The sequence below is a fragment of the Oryza glaberrima genome, chromosome 9 (assembly GCF_000147395.1).
Source record: "Oryza glaberrima chromosome 9, OglaRS2, whole genome shotgun sequence".
NCBI classification, from domain to species: Eukaryota; Viridiplantae; Streptophyta; class Magnoliopsida; order Poales; family Poaceae; genus Oryza; species Oryza glaberrima.
Window position 1 is genome coordinate 2,781,413 of NC_068334.1, and position 13,828 is coordinate 2,795,240.

The window sequence follows — 13,828 nt, forward strand, 5'->3', positions numbered from 1 at the left end:
ATGCATTACTAATTGACCCAGAAGACAAATGTTCAGACGCTGATGCAAGTAAGGTAAATAACATTTCTCTAACTCAAGTCATAACTTCATTTAAGCCAATGTAACATATAAGCAATTGAAGCATATCACATATTTTCAATCAAAAACAATTATAGGAATTCAGCAATTTGCTACCTCTTCACTTAGGAAGGAAAACATTACTTGCTCATTTAAAAGCAGAATAGCTATTCAAAAGGCATCACAGCAAAAGCAAAAGCTTAACCCACCATTTGATTGCATTCTTCAACAACTATTGTCAACAATTGTGTTAGCTTATATAGATTGATTATTGCTTTTGCTATACAGATATATTAGGCTAAAAAATGTACTAATAACCACTAATTAGAAAAAAAATGCTGGTACTTGTTATTGGTATGAAAAATTATAGGTTAGGGATTACATTTTTTCACATTGTATAAGCATGGAAAGGAATAAAAAAATAATGATGCTTGTGCTTTTTTTCAGCAGAAGAAGATAGTCTGACAAATATCTTAAACAAAATTATGTTAACGGTAAAGGGAAAAGTGTGAATCATTGACAACTTTCTTAATAGACCAGGCATTGTAAAGCAAACAATAAGATGCAAGTAGGTGAATACGGGATCCCAAGATTAAATGTCCTTTCAAAAGAATTTACATGGGTTAAGTGGCAGAATAATTCATTTCTTACCATTGAACCCAGTGAAATGGACAGGCTAGCAAGACAAAGAAGGAATATAGCTTCTGAGAAGTAATTGAATGGAAATAAGCATCACACACAATAGAGAAGTTTTATTGACTATTGTAACATCCTGAAAATTCCCAACAATAAAAATCACTAAAATTTCGAACTTTTTAAAACTTTTGCATCATGCTGGTTGTTATGATTACTATTGCTTGCCAAACCGTAAATGATCACAAAGAAAGTAAAGAAAAGATCTACATTTAAGCAATAGATATAATTTACGAGAATATGTTATTTATTATTAACCCTACAAATATTAGTGCACAAGAAAGCAAGCCAAATCAAGTATAAGTCAAATATTAATTTCTATTATAAATCATGGATCAAATATTAAATATTTGAACCATGCTGATGGCTTGATGCCATGATTAGCTAAAAGAAATAGTAAAATCGAATCTAATTCATTTGAATCCAATCTCACATGAAATATAAGAACACATAAAATGATGATCACCACTATAATGATCGTGTTTATAAATAAGTAATTCACCAGCATATATAGATTGATACTTAGAACATTTTACCGAGTTCTTCATGACATGAACATCACTCATATAAAATAATGGCCATATAAATAAATTAAGCTTTATATATAAATAAGAATATGTGAGTGTATAATTGAACAATTAGATTAATGTTGTACCGAGTCTCAATCTATATTTATAGAATGAATAGACCCACGTAAAATGCATTGTTATACAAATAAGTTCATTCAATGTGCTATTGTAATAATAATGGCCACAATAGGATATTTTAATTAATTTTAGAACCCTCAAAGCCTCCAAAATTATCTAGGTTAATTTTAGAATTAGAACTCATTTAAATAATGCAATAGAAAAATATATATATAAAAGAAATAAAATATGGGTAATATTAAAATTTGGTACACTTTCATCTAAATTAAAACATATATTGGGTAAACTCCATTTGTGTGAAATCTAGAATTTATGGGACAAGTTTTAATAGGAAATAGGCCCCAAAATTGGATAAATAGGAAAAAGTCACTGTTCATTAGCCCCTAGGTGTTCGATTTGGTTCCTAGCCATCCTAGCTCTCTTCCTCCTCTGCCACACCGCGCCTAGCCGTCCTCGCGCCCCGCGCCGCCGTGGGCCGTCACCGTCGCCGTCGCCTCGCTCCGCCGCTGCCGCCGCGCGCCGTCGCGCCGTCTCTCGCCCTGCGCCACCGTCGCCGTCGCGTTCCGTCGCTGCTCCCGCGCCGCGCGCTGTCGCCGTCCATCGCCGCCGACGTCCCGTCGCCGCGCCCCTGTCCCGTCGGCCCCGCGCCCCTGCCCCGCCGCGCGCCTGTCACGCCGCCGTCGCGTCGCCCGTCGCGTCGCCAACGCCGCGCGCCGCGAGCCGTCGCCGTCAGCCTCGCGCCCCGAGCCGCCGTGCGCCCGTCGTTGCCGCCGCACGCCGCTCGCCTGTCGCCGTCCCGCCCGTCGCGTCGCTGCTCCGAGCCCTGCGTCATCGCGTCGCCGTGCGTCACCGTCGCCTCGCTCTCCGCGCGCCGCGCCGTCCCATTGCCATCAGGCCAACCACCCCTCCCCGCGCCTATATAAACCCCTCTCCGGCTGCCCATTGCTTCCCACACTACCCTCACCACCTCCCCTCCCTTTCCCCTCTCTTTCCCATCCCCGGCATCGCCGCCTCTTTGGAAGCCACCGCCGCCGCCGCTGAGCCGACGCGCCCCGCCGCCGCGCTGCGCCTCATAGCCGCGTCGTGCTCTGCCGTCGACCCCGCCGCCGCGTCTCCGTCGACCCCGCTGCCGGTCAGGTGAGCCTCCCCTTTCCCCACCGCTTGTCGTCGCGCCGCGCCGCCTGCCGGTTCTAGCCGAGCCGTGAGAGAGAGAGAGGAGAAAACAGAGAAGAGAGAGAGAAAAGAGAATGGAGGAGAGAGGCTAGAGTGAGCCCCACGTGATTAGTAAATAGTAATCCTCCCCTTGATCTTTATTAGTTAAGTCCCTTACATCTGGGGTCCCTATGATTAAAATCTATGAAAATTCACTTATATATATATGTATGTTGTGTCCATGGCAGGCCGGTCCCACGGGTCAGTCAATGTAAATTATGGAATAAAAATAAATGAATTAGGAACAGTACTGTTTCGCAATTATTCAAATTTGAATCTTTACACTAGCATAACTTATTCATTTTAACTCCGATTTGAATGAAACTTGATCCTAAATTCATCTAAATTCATAAGCTTTCCAATGGTATATAATTCATTATTTAATAAAATATATTTATAATTATTAAACAATTAATATCAAGATGATGCATAGTAGCCAACTTAAAAATGTGCTAATAAATAGATTTGATAATGTACAATAGAGTAGATGTAATAATATAGGCCTTTTAACATGTTTTGTCACTGTAGCAACCACATAAATTAATTATAATCATTGTTTCAAATTAATTAAAGCATAGGAAATGCTAGTGCCATTTATTAATACATGACCACATATAATTATACCCATAACGTCCAAACTATATAAATAATGTTTAGCCTCATATTTTGTGACTAAAATATGAACACATGTTGATGAGTCTTTAACTTGTTTATGAGAAATAATACCAGAGCTTGTATGATTAAACCACCAATATGAAATTAATTAACGACATTTCCAATACAGTAGTATATGTTTAGGTTGGAAATCGACCCTTAAGTTGTATAGGCAGTAACTCACTCATAAATCCACTTAAAATCACATGTACTATATAGCTTAAAGTAAATAGCAGATATTCAAATAAATGATTCAATATTAAGATATTGTGCACTCACATATACTGTACAGTCCATTATAGCTATACGTTGTAATATTAAATCGCTTGATTGCATATTTTAAAATTAAGGAGGATATATGACAAACATGTATAGTGGATAAATACTAATTATAAATCTTGGCCTCGTATAACTATAGTTCAATTGTAAATTAGGATTATTCATTGTAAAATTATGTGATGGGATAATCTGTAACCATAATTGATTAACCTAAACAACTCTAACATACAAAGCATGGATAATTATTAACCTTTTATAATTTATTGTGACAAGTAAAATATGTTCATAATTAAAGTAAAGCCTCCATCAATTAAATAATAATACAAATGATTCATTATTTGATTGATCCTAAATCCATCTAACAACAGAACCTCTGGTATGTAACTGTGCTATTTAGATAGATGCATATATAGCCATAATCCTTCCATAGCCATTTGATAGACTAAACCACCGATTAGCCAAATATATATGTATCCCATAAATGCTATGTTGGTTAACTCCTAAATAGACCACGATGACAATAGAAAGATTAAGAAACTTTAGCCCTTAGCATGATTGGGATCCATTAGCAAACACGAATGGTACATTTTGTTGTGCATATTTGATTGTTGTTTGAATATTGGTTTTTCTCGCGTATTATAGACCTTGTGTATCGGTTAGTCATGAGGCAACATCTGCAACTTCCAGGAGGTGAAGGTTGATCAAGATTATATCAATAATAAGGATTATCCTGAGCAGGCAAGTCATCACTATTCCTTGAACATGTTGATCCCAATTGTGAAATTATTTTATTTATAAATAAGGTTGCATGCAATGATGAACATACTATTTGTGAATATGCCATGCCTTGATTATTGTTTACCCTTATTCCCTTGTAACCATGATTACGTATGAGTCGCTAGTCAACTATGACAAATGCTTAGAAATGCTACTCTAGAATCATGCATACTCATATTTATCAAATGCTATATGCTTGGGCAATTACCTTTGGGAAGGTAATTGAGATGCGGCATGTGGAGACATGAGCGCCACATTGCCATGATGTTGATGACATGATTTGTGAAAGGAGAAATAAAATTAAACAACTGTTTTCGACTGGGGCGGACGGAGGATTTAGGTGGTATCCGGAAAAGGCTAGCACCGTCCCCGGTCAATTAAGGACCGAGCCATGAAGTTAAGCATGAAACGACCCCCCGTACAACCGCACTTCTCGTATGGGTATAGACCTAGTGGAATAGATAGCTGAGCGGAGGCAGTATCCATGCATAGTGGTTTCTTGATGTGTGAGGCAGGGGCTCTACGGTGGGGCAGCCATTGGTAGAACCGCGAGGCGAGTGTCTACAGTGGTGTCGCCATCGGTAGGACTGCCATGTGAGAATTTAAACATAGTTATAACTTAATGCATATGTCAGTCTTTCCTTCCCGGGTGCGCCAGAACTCCTCTCACTGCTAGAAACCGTGTACGCGTAGAGTGCATGAGGATGTAAAGTTCATGGAGCGGGTACTGCCAATGCGAGGTTATCGAAAAGCTTTGCCGTGACGCGTCTCATGTGTTGGGACGAGGCTCATGTGTTGGGCAGTCGCGGAGTGTGGGTAAAGTGTACATCCACTGCAGTGTGAGCAAATCAAATCTATTCGAATAGCCGTGCTCGCGGTGATTGAGCACCGGGACGTGTATTACACTTGGTTAGACTCTAAATTCTTAACTTGTGTGGGATGGGATATTGCATGATGATTTTTATGCTGTTGGAGCCACTTCCTGAGAGACGGGAAGGTGGACGTCCTCAGAAAACCATGACGACTCAATGGCGGGAAGCTATCCTTGGGATCACAATGCATGGTGGACAGAACCGTCGTTGTTTAATGTGAACACTGGTATTAAAATTTGATCAGTCTATGCTAGGTCTTAGGCTTGTGAAAAGATTTGCAAAACTTGCTTTGCGCAAAGGAACCTGAAGCCATTCCTTGAAATACCCTCTATCATATGCATCGTTGCTGTGGTGGCTTGCTGAGTACGGTTGGTACTCACCCTTGCTATTTATATATCTTTTAGGAGAGTGTTGAAGAGAAGACCTTGTTAGTACGCTTGCGTACCTGACAAGATGATCGGAGTGCGGTTTTGTTCTAGGTCTCGTTCCCCAGTCGGCTGCCTGTGGTATGTCAACCGGGCCCTTATATTATTTTGTCTTCCGCTGTTGTTCTCTGATAGTTGTTGGCCTACATAGCCCTAATGTAAGTATTTAACTCTTTTAGCCTGAATTCATTCATGATATGTTGTGATCCAACTATGTATGTGTGTACCAACTACTGATCCAGGGATTGGTACGGATAAACACAGAAGATTTCCGATTTCCAAAATCGGGGGTCTACAACTATTTTTGCAGTAACAGAATATTTTCATACCAGGAACCTTGTGCCACTATTCTCTGCAGTAAAGAACTGAAATCTAAAGGTATAGTACAACAAGATGTAAACTTAGCTCAATCTATCTCCCTATACACACTAAAAGTGTTGTTTTCTCATTTTAGATTAAAATTGACATGCCATTTTATTTCTTCAAACCACACTGATTACTTTCCTAAGTGGGAAAGATATCATGCTTACCTTAGCAGGGTGATTGGAGATATGACATTGGTACGCATCTAAGCAAGAGCTCCTTTTGTGACAATCAAGAAAAAGCTTCCACATCTAAGAGATTTTCATTTATTGTACTTCCTCCATCCCAAAAATCATTTGGTTACAGGGAGCTATTGCTCTTTTATGTTTGGTATATAATGTTAGAGATGCATGTGGCCATTATTGCTATGCTTAATGGACTATTATAAATAGAGATAACAAAGCTTAGATAGATGCCTAAGATTTCAATTCGATCTAATCCCACTACGCCAGATCCTCACACCTGTGACGGCACATTTGTGACGGGCTTAAGTGTTGGTCAGTGATGAGGGTCACCTTTGACGGGTTCTGCGGGATGCCGTCATCGGTGAGCCATCCGGCGACGACCCGTCACAAGTAACTAGTCACCTGTGACGGTCCAAAAATAGAACCCGTCAAAGGTGAGGTAAAGTCACCTCTGACGGGCCAAAAATATTTAGCCCGTCACAGGTAACTAGTCACCTGTGACGGTCCAAAAATAGAACCCGTCAAAGGTGAGCTAAAGTAACATGTGACAGGTCAAATTTTGTGTGCCCGTCAAAGATCACAAAAAAAAATTCACTCTCCTCACCCTTATCCTCTTCTTCTCCCTACTGCCGAGTCCATCCTTATCCTCTTCTTCTTTCTCCCTCCCCTCTCTTTCTCTCCTTCCGGGCGCCTCCCCCACAGCAGCGAGAGATCGAGCGATGAGAGTCGGGCAGCGAGGCAACCGCAGGCCGCTCGTCGCCGCCGGACGGCGCCCTCCCTCCTCGCAGCCGCAGCCCCAGATGGCGCCCTCCCTCCTCGACGCCGCCTCGCCCTTCCTCCTCTACGGCACCGCCGCCGCCGGTGGCAGCAGCAGGCTGCTCGCCGCCGCCACCACCGGTCGCCGCGCCGCCTCCTCTCTCCGCGTCGGCGCCCTCAAGTACTGCCGGATCTACAAGCCCTACCACCGGATCTAGAAGCCCCGGAGCTCCGGTCGCTGCCTCCTTCACCCTCCGCCCCAGGTCGCCGGTCGCCTCATCTCCACCATCTCGAGCTCCTGGGCACCAGATCCGGTCTCTATGTGGTTGGGGACCACCGGATCTGGTCACCCCCATGCTCCGGCCACCGCCTTCTTCGTCTACTCCGCCGGCATCGTCTCTTCGTCTACTCCGCCACCGAGCTCGGGTCGCCGTCGCCTCCATCCACGTAGTGCTGACCGCCGTTTCTTCGTCTTCTCTGCGCCCAAGCTGATGGCAGGTGGAGGCCCATTGTTCTGTTCATGATGGACGATTATGCTTGCCTTCCTTGTGTTGTTCATGTTGCTACTGTGATTGATGATTCTGCTTCTTGTTGCGATTGTGATTCCTGTGATTTGTAATTGGGACAAATGTAATGGAGACGAGAAGAATTGCGACGATTTTTTTGATTTGTGAATGCCAGATGTGATTTGTGATTGTCCAAATGAATTTGATGGTAACCTAGGAGGATGGTGTTTTTTTTTTCTTTTTTCCCCACTTTTCACACCAGTGACGGCTCCTAATGTTGACCAGTGACATGTTAAAATATATACCCGTCAGAGATGGCTTTTACTTGTGACGGGTTTTGGTTGAGACCGATCAGAGATGACTCTCACCAGTGACGGGTTTTAGTTGGGAGCTGTTTGAGGTGACTCTTACCTCTGACGGGTCTTCACCCGTCATAGGTGAATCGAAGTCATCAGTGACCACTAATCTCTGACCAGGGCTAAACCCGTCAAAGGTGAGGGTTTAGGCCCGTCAGAGGTGACTTGATCCAATGTAGTGTCCATAGGAATTCTCATGCGTTGTCAACAAAGGTAGTTAAATAGGCCATATATGCAAGTCGCTTAACCGAATTATCCAACTACTATAATTACAGATAAGTTATGAAAAAACCATAGGATTCAAATCCTCCGTATTTCCTATGTTCCAAAAGAGATAGGAAATGAAAACTCTACTTTAATCAGAATGAATTTGCCTACCAATAGAATTGAAATGAACTCATAGTATGTAGAATTGAAATGGTTGGGTAGTCTTACATTGATACTTATATAGAAAAAATGCACTAAGTCTATTCCTCTATAAAACTAAACTAATGTAGACAATTCTCTATATACAGAATGCATGGGTAGATTGCATGTTCATTTGCTCCTGAAACTGTTGACAGTTACTTTCGCTACTTACATGTACTATGAAAGGCAGTTTATTATTTATGCAAGATATATGAGTTCTAAAACAAATATATCGTACTACTCCATGAATTTTATCCATCTAAGAGTTTTATCCTTGACGACACTGAGAATGCATAGGTGTTCTGTATACAAGATTAGAACTTCCTTGATAACAACAAGAACATGTGAGTAGATTGAACAATATGTCGCTAGGCTGCTAGCAAGGGAGCCAGTCTAATGCCTTTATTTTTACACAAACCATTAAAACTTGCATCAGTCTAATACCTAATTTACTTTGTCTGAAAAGATTATTATAACAAAATAATAATACAAATCCATCACCCAATAAATTTATGTATGCAAAACTATGTGTTACACATTTTCAAAAAAAGGGACGAAAATTAAGATTCATCACAATCCTAAATTAACTATAACACATGTTTTCACAACTGAACTTATCACACTTTAAAAAATGTGAGCCTAGTTCAGAATTTAGAACCTCAAGCTGCAGCTAGAAATATAGAGAAAATGTTTAGACTAAAAAGTGCTACTCCCTCCATCCCAAAATATAACAACTTTTAGCCCTCAAGATTTGTCCCACAATATAACAATTTCTCCACCAACATTCTCTTCCCAACCAATCACATCCCTCCACTATTCTCTTGTTGCACTGATCTTCCTGACGGATTGCCTTGTCTACCAGCTTCTCAAAGTTAGCATAATCCCTAGAGATCAGCTGGTTGGTCAGTTCATCATTAAGGCCAGAAAGAAACTTCTCCTTCCGCTTGGCATCAGTACGCACATCCTTCAGAGCATAGCGCGCGAGGCGGTTGAACTCATGCAGGTATTCTGTCATTGTCCTGCTGCCTTGGTTAAGTGCTCGGAACTCCCTCTTCTTCTGTGCCACTATCCCGTCAGGAACCTGAGCTTTCCTGAAGCTACAACAGAATTCCGCCCAAGTGACTTCTGTTCCGGCTAGACGGGTAACCAAGTAGTTATCCCACCAAGAAGAAGCATGACCTTATAGCTAGTGAGTGGCAAAGGCAACCTTCTCTTGGTCATTGCACTACAGAAGGTTGAGCTTTTTCTCAATGGCATGAAGCCAGTCATTTGCCTCCATTGGGTTGGTGGTGCTTGAGAAAGTAGGTGGCCTGATACAGAGAAACTCTGGCAGCTTGGATTGAGGAGGACCAAACTGTTGGTTCTGCTACAGCTGCGTCTGCTATTGCATCTATTGATGCACCTGCTGCATCATCATGGTCATCATCTGCGTCTGGTTGGCCAGCACTTGAGCGATAGTTGGATTCTCCGATGGTGGAGGTGGGCCGTTGCCTGGCACACCATTGACATGAGCAGTCTGTTCCTCACTATTGCTGCCATCTCCTGCTACACGACTGCCAGTCCTAGTGTTGACCATCTGAAGGGGTAATAGGCAAGAAGGGGATATAAAAAAAGAAAAACAAACTGCTTAGAAACTAAGCTTTATTACATTATAATTAAACTGCAATTGTTCTTATCTGACTTAAAACACTTAAAAGACAGCAACCAAGTCCTTATTAAGATAGCCATACCATAGGCACATGGTATCGACCACCAACTAACCCTCAAGCGAACAGGCCTAAACACGGAAACTAACAAGCAAACGAACTGCGCAAAGAGCTAAACAAAAGGGTAACGAGCTAAGCAAAGAGGTAAACTAAAGGGTAACGAGCTTAATGCTCGGAGCGGCTCTTGCGGTTGGTGGAGTCGTAGCCAGTCTTTTGCTCGTCTCCCAGCTCCTCTAAGCGACTCCTGGAGTCCATCAGGTTGGTGTTGCCATTGGCTGCCTCTGAACTAGAGTTGTTGTTGCCACTGGGTGTAGAAGGTAACCATCTACTGCTACCACTAGCTACGCCTCGGAAAGCTGAGGCTAGAGCGAAGGTGAGAACTGGCGCTGGAGTGGAGGCTGAAGCTGGTACAAGAGCGGGTGCGGGTGCAGGAGCTGCAACTGGCGAAGATGAAGGAGCTGGAGCTGGAGCTGGAGCTGGTGTTGGTGCTGGGACTACTGGAGGTGGTGGAGGTGGGTGCACCAGTAGAATGCAAACTGGAGCTGTGTGTTAACTGCAGAATTTAGAGATAAACTCAAAGTCAAAGAACAAATCGAGGCAGATTTGGAGGGAGATGGAATTGTTCCCAAATTTCGGGTGTGCATCGACTGGAGGTTGTATCGGGTAGAAACGGAGTCGAACTAGGTTGAGCCCATATAGGGTGACATGAGCCGATACGGGTATGGCTGAGCTTGCACCAGGCCTAGATTGGATTACAAGACATTGCCGTGCGAGGAAAGAGTCCATTATAGGCAATTATTTCTATTAATTAGGTATATTAATGTGGGTTTCTTAAAGATTTGGCAAGAGTCTGCCATAAGGACTTGTTTGTATTTTTTTTGTAATTTAGGAAAGCTTTGAGTCATGTCCATAATGGACAAGTTTTTACTATGGGTATAAATATGTGCCCATAACCATGTAAAAGACAACAATCGTTCAATACAATCTTGGCACTTTGCCAGCTTTTCTTTTAGTTCTTTTCGACGAGTTCTTTGCTTTGGGTTAGGGCATCGATTTCGATCTACTGACAAGAGGTAATGCTTGTCTCAGAGATTTGTATTATTAAGGTTATTATGTCGCTTTAGATATTTTAATCTTACTAATATAATCATTGTTTATCATATATATCTTAGTTAATCTATGTCAATAGTTCATTTTATATGTATCGGCTAGTTCTTTTCTAGGGTTTTGCCGGTATCGGTTAAGTTGTTTTTGTTAAATAGATTAACTAAGGTATCCTGAAAATCAGCCAATGGCTTGATTGTCTAGATATATTGCTTCTTTTCATACTTAATGCTGCATCAGTTAAGTTTGATCTATTAATATGTGATTTGAATATCTAGCTCAGCATGCTTTTTGATTGCCAATAAGGGTAGAATCGGGGTCTCAGCCGATCTTACCTAATATAGATGTTTTAATATGTTTAGTTAATCTAATTATGCTTTACATGTTATATCTATCCTTTATATATATGTATCACTTAAGATAAATATACTGGGGCAACTGTGTTCTTACCCCTACTTTGTATTCTAATTGTGATTTACCCTTTTTTTAGGGTTTGCATTTTTGCCCTTACTTTTTTCAAACGAAGCTTCAGTTTACCCATATTCTGTTAACATCAGTTAATTGTGTCAATTCACTCATAAAAAGACATGTATACCCTTGAACATTTGTCCAACTTCTTTTAGAATTTTGATAGCATTTTCACACAATTGGCACGGTTGCAGAACATCAGCACAAAGATTCATCACAAATTCGTCACAAGTCACAAATACTATGAGATGGGGAAAATAAAAGGAAAATCAAGCAGCAAACGACATGGCATTGTTTGTATTTGTGGACGAGCTGCTTGTCGTGTGTCGCTATTGCCGGCTTGCCGCACCATGCTGCTCGCTGCTCGCTTGCCCGTGCGTTGTGCAGGAGCTGCCTCACCACAGCCTTCGCCGCCGCCTTCCCGTGGCGCTGCGCCAGATTCACTGCCTTCCTGTACGCTGCGCCATCCCGCTGCCAAGCTTCCCTGCTCGCTGGCTTGCTGGCCGACAGAGCCGCCGCTCCTCTCCGCCGCGCGCTGGCCGCGGGGCCGCTGCGCCTCCCTGTGCGTGCACCCGCGGGGCCGCCACGCCGCTCCACCCTGCGCGCTGTTGGTATTTCTTAACGTCATTACTAGAAATATAATTCCCAACAATGGCGCAGAAATACTCCTAGTATATTACGGTTACAGAGTTCATCCGCCAGCGCACGGATATACCATTGTAGCATTTCACCCGAGAGTATTCCAAGGGTATCGTATTTATTTTATTCCGTGGGAAGATCATGTAGAGAGAACTCAACTAATAAGTTTATATATTATTTGTGATAATCATATTCTAAGCAGGGGTTAAGATAATCCAAGGGTAGAGTGACACACCAGCATTACTACTCATTCTCATAATAAATCATCTAAGCTAAGTGGAAAGAAAAGAGAGAAAATCTATTCCTATACTTCTAATATACATAGTATACATACATTCTAGTTAACTGATATACTAGCTAATACCCCTTATCCGATGCCCTCCTGGTACTTCGAGAAGCCACCCCTGACTGCCGAGTTCCTTACGACAGCCCGTCATGACCATACAACCGGGGCTAAATACGGAGGAATACCCTCCCCAGGGAATTAACATAGGATTATATATCGGCGCGGAGGAATACCCGTACTGAGCTGTCACCATCAGTGGCCCACCTCTCATCCGCAATATATAACCCCAAATAATGATATCCCGTAATCTAAACACCACGCCTAAACTACCATATACTACTCTAATATCATCGTCATGACATAGAGCAATTGCATAAGCAAACATTATACCCGCACCAAAGCATCTCCCAGATAAGCTAGCCGTATATTCAGTATAACATGAACATAATGTAAATTAGGTACTCATATACTCGGAAAGTATTTCAATACCATAAATGTATTTAGAAGAGTATTCTAATAAAAGTACAAAGCTTACAAAAGAGGAAAGGAAAGCTACTAGAGCCATACCCGAACTCTTCCGAAGGCTTCCGGACTCCTGATTTCTACTCTATTCCTATTCCACTAGCTAGATACTACTAAACTAAACTTGAGAGAAATGAGAGAGCTATTGCTTGAGGAGTGTGAGTGAAGTGAGAAGGTGAAGTCCTTTTATAACTGAACTATGACGGTTGTGACGGTTGGAATGGTCGGTAATACGTACCCTCCAACCGTCATTGGGGTTTCATCTCAACCGTCCAGCCAAAACCTGGATCCAACGGAGGCAAGGGAGGTTCGGCCGAACCACCAGGTTCGGCCGAACCTGGGGCTGGCCCAATCCAGCCCAATTCCGGCTGGCGGCCTTCTCCGTTATTCTTCTCCGCAAACTTGTGAATTTTGGCCCAATTTATCGTGTCAATTCTGAGTTCTTGGCCCATTCATACACAAGTCTGGTTCTCGACATCGTCCAATTGATTTATCGTCTGAGTTGATGTTGATTCTCCTCCACTTTAGTGTCTATCTAAGTATTGTTCTATTGGCTATGATATAAACACATCTAATCTCTAAAGATGGTCAATCTGATTTATATACAATCCATATTGTCTCTATAAGTCTGATCTATACCTTTTGCCTATGATTCAAAAAAGATTGACTTCGAGATTAGATGATTGTTTGCCTCTACAGCCAATACATCATACTTAGGGTTTACTTGTATTATTTTAACATCACACCTAACAGTCGATCCTGTTTAATTGCATCGGCTAGTTTAAAGACAATACGTCATCAACTTTCTAGCCGATCGGCTATCGTTTGTGGTTCTAACTGTCCGCTCAATGGCGAGCTCCCACACTAGGTTCACTTGGAGGTTCACGACATTCCTACCGTTCTACCCAACATG